The sequence below is a fragment of the Stegodyphus dumicola genome, chromosome 9, assembly GCF_044657685.1.
Source record: "Stegodyphus dumicola isolate Sdum_Otavi_A_Nest chromosome 9, ASM4465768v1".
Taxonomy (NCBI): Eukaryota; Metazoa; Arthropoda; class Arachnida; order Araneae; family Eresidae; genus Stegodyphus; species Stegodyphus dumicola.
This window is the reverse complement of record NC_140776.1, coordinates 149,321,106-149,334,532: the sequence shown is the minus strand read 5'-3', so window position 1 is coordinate 149,334,532 and position 13,427 is coordinate 149,321,106. Positions and strand designations below refer to the sequence as shown.

General features: G+C 33.5%; 1 long non-coding RNA gene across 1 annotated transcript in view; it reads right to left on the bottom strand.

The window, feature by feature from the left end:
- LOC118205303 (uncharacterized) overlaps positions 1 to 13,427 on the bottom strand; it is a 473,901-nt gene that overhangs the window by 233,457 nt on the left and 227,017 nt on the right. Inside the window, exon 3 of the long non-coding RNA XR_015043230.1 lies at positions 1,393 to 1,477. This is a non-coding gene — a long non-coding RNA (uncharacterized LOC118205303). The remainder of the gene's footprint in view (positions 1 to 1,392; positions 1,478 to 13,427) is intronic.

Here is a 13,427-nt window from a genome sequence, read left to right as displayed (position 1 = left end):
TACTCGATGTTAAAAATTTTATAGGTTATAATGCAAACATGTTTTCGAAAAAATTACGAAAAATATTTACAAATACAAACTTTAAAAATAAATCATAAAAAATGTGTGAATTATATTTGGATTAACCTTCGCTGTAACCCTCGTTTTCAGCAAAGTGCTTTCTAATCCATCTGCTGTGTGTATTTGGAGATATGAGATAGGTCGATGCTGTGGACGAAGATTTTTCCTTTGCTTTGTTTTGTTATGTTTCATTATTTCGAGTGAAAATCGACGAAGTTGTTGACGACGAGGAAACGGAAACTGTATTTCTCATTTAGAATGACAACAGATGTGTTTAACAAGGATATACAAAAATTATCTTACGGGGTTATGCCTCACCTATGTGGGTGCCTACATGGAATAATGCCTGAAAGCATGCACTTGAAAAAAAAATGTTTTGTTCAACGAAATGTTTTCGTTATTTAGCCTTATCACCAATTGGGCACTACTTCTGTATATGGCTAGGGATATATTTATTAAGATTAGATGCAAATATTGTTAAGATGATGATTAACATGAAATGTTACTATATGCATTAGAACAGAATATAAATCACACAGAATTACAAATACAGTGCATCCTTTTTACAGCATTCCGTGGCAGAGAGTTGTTTCCGACATCCGAAACGATGTTGTCTAAAACTATATGTAAATAACTCAGTCAACGGAAAACCCATTTAGCATAAAAGGTGCTTCGAGTATTGCATTTTTCTTCTTTGGAAGAGCTGTAGAGGCATAAGTTAATTTTTGAAAGCAGGAGATTTGAAAAATGGCCAATGTTCTCGCCGGGAATCGAACCACGGACCTCCAAATACGCGCCGAGCGTGCTGACCACTACACTATGAAGGCATGCTAAGAAGGCGGGAGAAATACCTAATAGAGTAAGGTGTGCTCACTGATTATGATGAACGTGCAGATGTGCTGATATAGTATATATATAAATTTGCATGATGTGATCTTAGTTTCCATATACACACATAGATACGATGGCATATGCATTTTCTTTTAGTGTATTCCAGTGCATTATATTTTGTACTCTCTTATTTCATTCTTTCAGTTATGAAATTTGTTTGCTTAAACGTATAAAAATGATTTTTCAAATTAAATGATTAATTCGTATGAAGATAATGTATTCTGACGTTATTTAAATATTCGACTTTTTTCATTTGTGATGTCTTTAATTCAACACAGCTTAGTTGTTTTATAAACGACAGTCAGCGTCGTAATGATGGAGCACATTTAAAGACGAATAATTTCTACCGAAATATTTGCATTATAATGCATTGTGAATAGAAACACACAGAAAATGAAATTCTGCGAGCAAATAGATAATAAAAGTAGTCAATACTCTTACCTCTAGATTCCGGCATCTGGTTTAAAAAATCCATTGTTCTTCAGTTAAACTCGTTGCATTTGAAGTCAACAAATATGAGTGTTCCCTAGAGAGAGAAAAAAATGCTGTATTAAAACATACAATTCATATAACTGCATTTATATGTATTTTTAACATTCTGTTGTTTGCCGTCGATATAAACATTTTCTCAATAAAAACCTAAGAAATACATTTCTTCGGTTTGTCATTATGAAGAGCGAAACACAATGCCATACTTTAAAAGCTTGTTACTGATATTAGTTTAATTACTTTCTTATTTAATTTAACGATGACAATAAGTAATGTTGGTGCGTGTGTCTCTCCTTAGAATGATTTTGTGTGTTCCATACACACGCGCTGTTCCATAGAGAACAACACGCGTGTCTTTCCATTGAGATCATATTGTGACGTAAACGTTACGCTGTAATACATTTATAAGGTATTTCATCCGTCTTCTTAGTATCCCTTCGTGGTATAATGGCCAACACGCTCAGCGAGCGCGTATTTGAGAGGACCGAGGTTCGAGTCCCTTCTGCTTCGAAATAACCTAATGTCAGTACAGTGGCGCCCGAACTAAAAAAGGTGTTGGATGACGATTCTCCACCACCAGGATTTGGCGATTGGATCCTTTAATGCCCAGTCGCCCTTTGAAAAGGGGAGTATATAAGGTATTTCGCCCGCTTTCTTAGCATGCTTTCGTGGTGTATTGGTCAGCACGCCCGGCGCGTATTCGAGAGGTCCGTAGTTCGAGATCCGGCGAGGGCACTGCTCATTTTCCATGTCTCTTCCTTTCATACCTAATGTCTCTACACATTTACCCCATCTTTTAAACTTTTCCGTTAGGATGTACGGTTTCTTTTCCTGCAATGAACGAAATTTAAGTTTTAGCGCAACCACATGGCTCAGATTGTCGAATTTTTACAGAGAAAGGGTACTATTTATTGCATCCATACCCAATATTATTATACACATATTTGACGTTCTAAGGAGGTAGTTACCAGGAAACTCAATCAATAAAGCTACTTACAAGCAGGTTTTGGATTCTTTTGTTCTAAAGAGAAAACTTCCTGGTAAAAAAAAGCAGTAATTTTGCTCAAAAAAATTTAGAAATTACATTAAATATCTCAAATAAGCTTTATTTTAAAAGATACCTTTGCGCTCTTGCCGATGATGGAAACAGTAAAATGTTTAAAATTTTAGTTTGCTCCTTAAACAATGATCTGCGCAAAAAAACCTTTTCGATATTAAATTTTAAAATAATCTAAATCAAATTTTGAAAAACGTCTGTTCGGTATATTATATTATCATCCAAAAAGCTTAAAAAGAAATAGTTTAAAAATTGACGACAAATTTTGAACGCATCGAAAAGCACCATGAATGAGTTTCTAATTTGAGGAAACGTAAAAATCGCTGAAAATTTTCGTAAAATTTACGCTAGATCGATAGGCAAGAATTCTGCACTTAACACTTGTAGTAATTGTTAAGTTATTGTACATAACATTTACTCATTAATTCACTGAATTTGTTAACTTTAGACAAAATTTTTTATGCAAAAGTTACTTCTGAACAAAAGTTTTGGGAAAACTGCTGTAAATTTTATGCTAAGAGGATAATAACATTTAGAACCTGAACATCCCCAAAGAAAATTTCAAAAGCAATTCACGAAAAATTAAATTTCAAAGACGATGATAATATCTTTTCCTACCCGCTTTTCCTATTTTTTTCTTACGCCTTAACGGTTAAATATTTTGATCTCTGAGCAAACTTCATTGATTTGACAGATATATAGGTTCGATCAATTCTGGAAAGTCGGCCGGCTCATAAAAACCAACGACGCTTTCCTAAAAAGTAGAACACATTTTTTCCTGCCTTATTAAATATTCATTCACATCTAATTTCCGATTATTGCTGACAATTCACTTTAACATTCGGTAGACAAGACATACAAATTCCTGAAATACAAATAAAATAGAAAAGAAGAAACCATCCAGGCGTTATGAAAACCTTTAATAGCATTTCAGTTTAATTTTAAAGCCTTAAAACTAACAGGAAAAATTCCTTTTGGCTAAACATTTGCTTCCGCCAACTTAGGGAACTCAAAATCTGTGAAATTTTTATAAGGCATTTAAAGAGATTAATTACACTTAACTGCTGTTAAAACCAAATAGAGATCACGAAAATTACAAGCCCTAAGCAAATAGTCGGTCGCGGTTAAAAAAAATCAACTCAATCAAGAAGATGGGGAAAAAAAAAAGTTATTTATTTAAGGGAAAAAAATGGTAATTTCCCAATTCCCTGAATTTTTTTTTTTTTTTTTTTTTTTTTTTTTTTGTTACACAAAGGCCGAAAAGATATGATATGGGAAAACTCGGCACAAATGGTTTTAATCTGGCATTAACTTTAATGCAAAGAGGATCGTGGCATTTTGAGGTACAATAGCATGAGTCCACCTTCACTGGAAATAATCAGAATATTATTGAACAAATACTGGCATAAATGGTTCAGTAAAATCGTTCGATTGGAAATGTCTTAAATTTCAATTCGTTTTATCAAATTTAACATGTATATTACCTGACATACTACGACTTTACTTACAGCAAAATTACTGCTTTTTTTTACCACGAAGTTTTCGCTTTAGAACAAAAGAATCTCTGAGTCATGTGGTTGCGCTAAAACTTAAATTTCGTTCATTGCAGGAAAATAAACCGTACATCATAACGGAAAAGTTTAAAAGAAGGGGTAAATGTGTAGAGACATTAGGTATTTTTTGAAAGCAGGAGACATGAAAAATGAGCACTGAACCACGGACCTCTCGAATACGCGCCGGGCGTGCTGACCACTACACTACGAAGGCATGCTAAGAAAACGGGGAAAATACCTTTTATACTCCCCTTTTCAAAGGGCGATTGGAGATTAGGGGATCCAATCGCCAAATCCTGGTGGTGAAGAATCATCATCCACCAGCTTTTTTAAGAAATTAACTTTTTTTTCGAAGATTTTATTAATTCATATCCAAAATAACACTTAGTTCCCACTCCCCCCGTACACTCTCAGCCCAAACAGAAGCCGATCGGTAAAACCGTTAATTACAGGTAGTTTGGTCAGAGGTTCGAATCCCACGAACGGGCTATAGTGCATGGGCACTTTCTTTATTTCCCCCCCCATGCGTAACGTGTACACAAACCAGTTTCCATTAGAACGTCCTCCACGAGGACATTCCTCCCCATAGGCAGATAGCCCTCGAGTGCTTTGCCCTAATCAAATAAAACAAAACAAACCAAAAGTATGTTCTTAAGTATGTCACGAATTTTTTCAGAAAGTACTGCAGGTCCACCAGCGGCCGCGTGTTAAAATCGCTAAACATTGGCAGTTCAGCCCTGGGTTCGATTCCAGGGAAACGGGAAGGCTGCATGGGCGTTTTCGTGGTTTTTTCCAAGCTTTACATGAGCTTGTTTCCCTTAGAAAGGTCCCCCACGAAGGCATCTGTCCCTCCTCCCTCCCTAGTGTGCTTTTCTGTAATCTCAATAAACGAAACCAGAATATATTGCTTAAAGTAGTTACTTGTAAAGATATGAGAAGACTACATTTAGATTATAGTACTTCATAATTGTTTAACCATATCAAAGTTCACATTTCGCATAACAAATAACAAAAATGCAGCTCCTATATATAAATGTTAATATTTATTCGTTTAAATGAATTTGCGGCTTAATTAATCACCGGCATAATATCATCCAAATTAAAATGACTGTACTCATATCATTGCAGCCAGTAATTATTGAATACTTAATTAGATTACACTGCAAGACTTTCAATGGAATCAAAATACAACTACATTTTTTCCCTCTTTCATTCCAGGATATTTCGTAAATTTACCGGACATTTTTATTTGTAAAAGCAACTTTTCTTGCTACTTAATCATTTTCAGAAGATCAATTTGGAAAGTAATGGCAAAATATTAAACTTCGTCTTAAAAAACGTAGCCTTTTTATTTGAAACCTTATACGTACAATTAATAATACGAAAATCATATGTAAAATTATTAGCATTTACACAGTTAATAAAACTTTTGTAAATTGTTATTAGTCCGAAGGGGCTTTGTCCCTGAAGGACTATTGTTTCGTTTTGCGATTTTGCGTTGAATACTACAAACGTCAGTTTCACTTTTCAAACTGTTGCCACCAAATGTTAGAGTCTTGCATTATATTTGAAGAAATTAAGTAATGAGAAATCTGCATAAATGTATGTATATTTCTCGCATTGCGATAAAACAACGGTACATAGAGCCATCGAATTTTGAATGACGTAATCCTCCTACGAATATGGGCATGTGGAAGACCAAATTTGAAATTTGTTTTATTATCGGTTTCATATTTTGTAAAACTTTAACGAATTTTTGAGTAACAAACTGAATGATTTAAAAACGAGCAATGGCTACACTCTACGGCGGGGGGGGGGACCTTTTTATCTCCAGCGGGCGCGGAACTGTGTATCGGAAATTCTAAAGTTCATTTTAAAATTATTTTGCGACATTGCTAAACTTAATTTTATGGTTTAAGTGCAAAGAACATGATATTTAATAAATAAAGGTACACAAATAAATAAAGCCCACAAAACGTTAAAAAAACGCGCCTTTGGACGTAATTTAAAATCTGAAACCTTTCAGACTTTTTTTATATGAATTTAAAAAAGAGCGTATGATTTTAAAAAATTATATATCTGAAGCTGAAAGAATATTTTAAGTATTTTGTAACAATAACATCTTAAATACATAGCATTTATATTTTTCTTTCACTTTTAAGCCATTTTTATTCTTCTGACTAAAATATATGGGAATGTTTTTTAAAATAATATCTTCAAAGTGTTGACACATAACGCAGATTTCAACGATGACATTCCTCATCTTATGCAGGTGGTTCTAGCGTGTTATGCCACAATCAAATAATCCAATCCTTCAACCTTAGCCGATGGATACAATCATTTTATCTATATAGCCTAAAATTAATTTATGAAATTATCATACAGCCAGGTACTGTACAATAAAAAAGCAATGACGTTATACATAAATTTCACTTTCTTTTTTAAATATTGCTCCCAAAAAGTTTAAGTTTCGTATGAAATGTGGGCTAAAAAATGTGGTAAAACAGAAAAATGCACAGGCAAAAATTTATAGTTAAAACCACATATAATCTAATAACTCAAACCATAACCTAAACAGTGAATACTCGATAAACTACTGAAGAATGAGGCTGGCCATACTCTATATGGCCAAAATAACTTGCCAAAACTAGATTTTTCCACTTCTGATTTGAAAAAATAAAATAAACATTGCTGATTCAAAAATTTATAAAATGCGTAAATAAAGACTAGACGTTATAATCTGTCACTTTAAAATAGGCATTTCAAGGCCTTTCTGACCTCCCGCCTTTTATGATCATAACAAATGTCGTTATCAGCGCACAGCACTTATTTTTTTTCCACTTCATCAAGTCAGCCTTCAGTTCGCCACAAAGCATGTTGAACAAAATAAGGTGAAAAACAAAAAAATTAAAGGACCCGATCATCTGCCGCAGCTGTCGCTGTCATGGTTACAAGGCAAGCTGGGTTTGGAGAAATGACCTTAAAGTGCCTGTTCTAAAGTAATAAATTATAATAAATTATAGTAAAAAGGGCGCCCAAATAGTATAGTAGTTAGGGGAGGTAAACCGCTGAATTGGCTTCCGACCCAGGTATAGATATATCCATGCAGAATTGGTTACCAATTGGTTAGTAGTTAAGGGAGCCTGACTGCGATACCGAAGGGCCCGGACTCGAATCCCGGAGAAGACATGAATGTAAAATTGTCTGTTTCTTCATAGGAGGTAAGGTGGTCACCTATTAGGTGCCTTCACAATAAAATGGCCACCACTTCTGGCCTTAGTAGTGGCCAATGCCGTTATAGGCAAAAGCCCGCAACTGGGGGTGCATTATAAAATCTTGGACCGAAATACCAGTGTTCAGTGACTTTACTGCTCGTCCGCTGGTGGCCGGATTGGATTACTGATAATGGCAAAGCACTCAATGGCTATCCTAAGGGGAAGGATGCCTTCATCGTGGAGGACTTTATAAGGGAAACTGGCTCGTATGCATCTTACACATGCGAAAACCCACGAAAACTCCCGTACAGCCATCGCTTTCGCCAGTATCCTAACCCCGGACCGAACTACCACTGTTCAACGACTTTACTACTCGGCTACTGGCGGACCTTTTCCAGCAAAACCTGGATTAGCGTCGCCAACAAACTATTTTCTTCGATTGGCAGAGCAGCATAATGAAGACCAAACTCTCACACTCTTACTACTAAAATCTCTAAACTTTAACATTAAACTGCTTGCCATTCAAATCTATATAAATTCTGGATAAAATGGAATTTCTACATAAAATTGAAAGAACTAGATTAAAATAGCTTTGCTCAGTGAGACTTAAAGATTAGCGCCACAACGTTACAAAACATATGTTCCGTTGATGCCTGAATATATTTGCAAATAGTAATGCAAACTATAAGTGCTTATGTGAGAAAAAAAGAAAAAAACTTTCGTGCACCTAATAATGTACTTGAAATGTATAGCTTAAAAGGCACTTTTAAGTTTTCTTACGAAAAATATATATCAATGAGGCTAAAAATTGAATTTATCCTTTAACATCATAATTATAACACACGGTTTTTTAAATAAATTATTCTAGGTGTGCAACGCGTTTTAGTTAAAAAAATAATGAAGATTACTTTTAATGACAGTTTTCATATTTTTCGTTGCCGAAATGTCTTATTGCCGCATTTTAGAAAAATTTTATAATACGCAAATATTGTTCAGAAAAATAAAACTGAATGGACAAATTAATGATTAAGTTACCTTTATTCTCAAACTGAATTTAAAAATTTACTATTATATTTAATGGTTAATACAAATGGATTGCATTTTTTTGTTTCCCTTGCACGCATTTACTGCACTTGTATTAAAATAAATTCAAGGGAATTTTAATATTACGGGCAATACCGGGAAAATTGCTTAGTTCCCAGGAGGTAAACTAACCAAAACATCAAGCCATACTGAGAAAACAAAATCGGAGATCCTTATGATTATTAACTGATTATTTATGTTATTTTGCTTTAGAACTCATTTATGTTAATCGAACAAATTAAATAATTGCATATAGTTCTCTAATGACAAAAAATTAAGAAATTTCCTGTCTCCTTTAAAAAAATTCAAAAATATAGAACAAATGAGGAGGAAATGGGTATAAAGGAAAACACTAATATTATACAGCAAAATCTTAAATTCAGTGAAACAATTTGAGGAACGCAGGATATTTTTTTTCTAAGCATAGTTGCATAATTATGTTCTGCTCCATAAATAAAAAACAATGAAACTAAAAAGTTTTAGACAGTTATTATTGGTAAATCTGTTATATCTTTATGAAAGAGTTATTATATAACCTGATCACATAAAACCTGAAAACTTTCAGATTTTATATTACGCCCAAGGAGGCGTTTTTTTAACGTTTCGTGCGTTACCTTTTTTTTTTATTAAATACCGCGTTCTTCGCACTTAAACCATAAAATTCAGTTCAACAGCAATATCACAAAGTATTTAAAAGAGCATATCTTTAGAATTTCAAATACAGAGTTTCGCGCGCTGCAGATAAAAGTTCTTTTTCTGGTGTGGTGTATTTGTATTTTTAATTATGGCAAAGCACACTAGGGCTAATTGCCTAAGGGGAGGGATGCCTTCGTGAAGGGCTTTCTAAGGGAAACTGGCTCGTATGCACGTTACACATGAGGAAAACCACGAAAACACCCATGCAGCCAGACCGTTCGCGGGCGGGAAATTTTTTTTCGGGGGAGGGCAATGTTGCCATTGCTCGCTTTGATATCGTTAAGTTTGTTAATCAAAAATTCGTTAAAGTTTCACGAAAAGTGAAACAGATAATAAACCAGATCCCAAATTTGGTCTTCCAGATGCCCATGTTCGACTGATGGACTACGTTATTTAAAATTTGATGGCTCTACGTACCGTTGTTTTTCACAACGAGAGAAACACACATACATTGATGCAGATTCTTCATCATTTAATTTCTTTAACTATAACGAAAGGCTGTAACATTTGGTGGCAACAATTTGAAAGTGAAACCCCGTTTTATAGTGGCCAACGCAAAATGCCAAAACAAAATTAATAGCCCTTATGGGCAAATTGCCTCTTTGGGTTAAAAACGTAAAATAAATAAATATAAGCTATCCAAAAATATAAAATAAATAAATATGACTAATTTTAATTTAGAATTCATTCTATAACGAATTACGATATTAAATTAGTTTGTGGGGTCTGCGTTATTTCCGACTTACTTACTTAATTGCTGAAGAAAACAGGAATAAAAAAAAATTATTTTTTAAGCCGATGTATTGTTCAATTTGAATGAAAATTACTTTAAATCATTGTTCATTACTTGAAATCTTCCAGTTGAACTAAAATACTTAAATATTTCACTTAACAACTATTTTTTATATTAGTATAGAATGCATATATAAAAAAGCTACGACATTTTTTCCAATGGAAAGTTAAAACTAATCGAATGCTTTTATACAGTTGCATTTTCGTAGAATTAATACTAGTAACTTTTCTAAAATCCTGTTGCAGAATAATATAATCCGAGTTTAATTAAGAATATTAAACTTACATTAATGTTATATACCAATTAATTTCTATTGGTAAGACAGGAAGGTAGCTGTTCTAAAATACTTTACACAAATGAGTTATTTGGATAAATGTGTGCTATTGAAGATTACAGAAGCATCTGCTGTGTAAGAGTAAACTCAGCTGTTTCATGTTCACCATAAGTTGCTTCCAGTTGCCGACATACGATCTCACGGGCATAAGATCATATATCAACAGCTTTAGATGGCACAGATGCGGATACGGCAAGCATATCCATCTGTAAACTAATTGCAAATAATGGTGTCAGCTCGGGTTTCTCGTGAGGAAACAGAATCGAAGCCATCAAAATGAATCAAATCTGTTCTGTATTTACAGGATGGCTTATCAAGTATTTAAACTAAATACATTATCTTGAAATTTTTGGAGCTCCTTGGAAACTAGAAACATTATGTTGTTTTTGAATTATTGAATCAAAATTTCACTAACGAAAATAAGACTGATAAATTGTGTTCAATAGATACCTAGACATGCCTGAATTAAGGGCTGTCTTACGTTAGATTATTTGAATATGACAAAGCGCAGGAGTTCTATCTGCCCAATAAGAGGGATATCTTCGTGGAGGACTTTCGAAGGAAAACTGACTCGTATTTACGTTACATACGAGAAAACTCACCCAAAACCACGTAGTCAGCGCGTTCCCTACCAGTCAAAGTACCAGCACTCAGCGGTCTTATCCCCTCGCCCACTGGTTAGCCATCTTCTTCAAGGAAACTGAAATAGAGGCAGACATAATTGCAGGTATTCTACCTGAGAAATGATATACTTTCGTGAAGGGCTGTAAAGAAAACCTGCTTATATTTATATTTTGCATGAGGAAAGGAAAAGATACTTTCTCCCTAACAACTAGACTATTAATTTAGTGCAAATGCATGCCGAAATCGGTAACACAACATTTATTGCAATAGAATATAAAAAAACCTTAAAACCTTAAACCGTAACATATCCTTTAATAACATCGACTTACGTTTAGGATGGTATTACAGTCTCGAACAGAACAGTTTAAGCAAGATGATATATCGGCGGGGCATAGATTATTAAATCCTTAAGAAGTGAACCCAGGGTTAAATACGAAGCAAACGGGGAACATATTCTTATCTTTCATTTACAAGGAAACCTCCAAATTCTTGTACATTATTTAAAATATGTAAAATTTTATCTATATTTGGGGGTCTTTTAATTGTATAAAATTACGGAGATAAATAAAATTTTAACTTCATACCTTAGCTTTTAAGTTTCTTTTTCAATTTTTTTCAAAAATCACACATTGGGTCATGATATTGTTTGTGAGAGATATCAGTAAGCTACCGTGTATTTTTACAGTTTTAAAAGCAGGAGTAGAAAGTTTTCTTTCATTCAAAAAAAAAAAAAAAAAAAAAAAAAAAAAAATCTGAAAGTTTTCAGATTTTATATTACGCCGCGAGGGGCGTTTTTAACGTTTGTGTGTTACCTTTACCTGTTTAATATTATATTCTTCGCACTTAAATCATAAAATTCAATTCAAAAGAAATATCATTAAATATTTAATAGAACATATCTTTAGAATTTCTGATACACAGTCTCGCGTGCTGGAGCTATTTTTTTTCCGTACGGTGTTGCCATTGCTCGCTTTGAAATCGTTGAGTTCGTTAATCAAAAATTCTTTAATGTTTGGAAAATTATGAAATAGACAGTAAAATAAATTTCACATTCGGGTTTCCAGATGACCATATTCGATTGGAGGACTACGTTGTTCAAAATTTGATGTCTGTAGGTAACGTTTTATTCACAGTGCAGGAAACTCATCCAGATTCTTCATTATTTAATTTCTTTAAATATAATGCAGAACTCTAATATTTGGTGGCAACAATTTGAAAAGTGAACCGGCATTTATAGTGAACTGATGCAAAATGCCAAAACGAAATGAATAGCTCTTCTGGGCAAACTGCCCCTTTGGGTTACAAAAAAGGAAGAAAAAAGGAAAAGCAAGATTAAAAAGATAAAAGAAAGAAAAATGCATTATTAAATTGTTTAATTGTGCATTTTTTCATGTATTTAGTTATGAAATTGGTAAATTCTTTAATCTGGTATGCGTTTTTAATTAATTTATTAAGGTTTATAATTAATAAGTAAACAATTATGCTAATTAATGAGAAAACTATATTTCATATAATATATAATAAACTAAAACCAGTATTATAATACCAGAACTAAAGTAATCAGTAATAAACTAAAACTACAATAAACCTTTTGTTTTTACAGAATAGAATATTAAAAATGATGAAATACTTTTTGTTTAAATAACATTAAATAAAAAAAAGTGTGAATTCTTAATTTATTTAATAAAATAGTTGTTAAAGGATACGATACGTTACGCTACATTATACATTTTTATAACATGGGATTTAAATGAAAGATCTTATACCTCCTCAATCGTTAACAACTTCTGATTTTATTTGTAGCAAACAAAAATCGCTGGATGAAAACCATAATATTTGTCAGTAGAGTGGGAGTGAGTGAGTGAGTGAGTGACGGAGGACGTGGGCACCATCCCTCTACCGTTACGGTTAATTGGTATGAGCACCACGCCCGCCCTTATCTAGAATGACAAAATTAGGTACTTAGGTTATCGCTACCCATTCAGACTTGCATGGTACATATTGCCATACTCTGACTTGCACGCCTATTACACATGCCGTACCATATTCGGACTTGCTTATTCATACTTGCATGGTGCATTTACATTCATATTGCATGGTACATATTTCACACATTTCATATTACACATTACATTTACTGGGAAATTGAATATGACTTATGTTTAAGGTTCTTTGCATCCGTAAGGTTCAGTATTTACGTTAATTATACATGATTAGATACTTAGGTTAACTCTGAAAAAAAAAAAAAAAAAAAACACCCTTCTGAAGTTTTAATAATGAATGGGGTTGTTTAGACTTCTAGACGGCTGACTAGAAGTTGCCGATAGACGGCGCACTAGCGAGTTTTTACTCTCGACCTACGTAATCTTTATTGAGTATTCTTTTGTTCTTTATAAACGCTGTTAACTAAGCTTAGAGAGTTGTGATTGAGAATTTAAAATGTTTAGGGGCCAGATCGCTCCTCGATAACTACGAAATGATTAATAAACAAATGATTAAAATAAATATATTTTGATGATAATCTTTATTATGAAACACAAAGTCAACCAGCTCCTGAATTCAGTTCAGGGATAGCAACTGAAAATATAATTAATGCTGATGGCATAAGACATTTTCCAGAAGCCTAACTGAT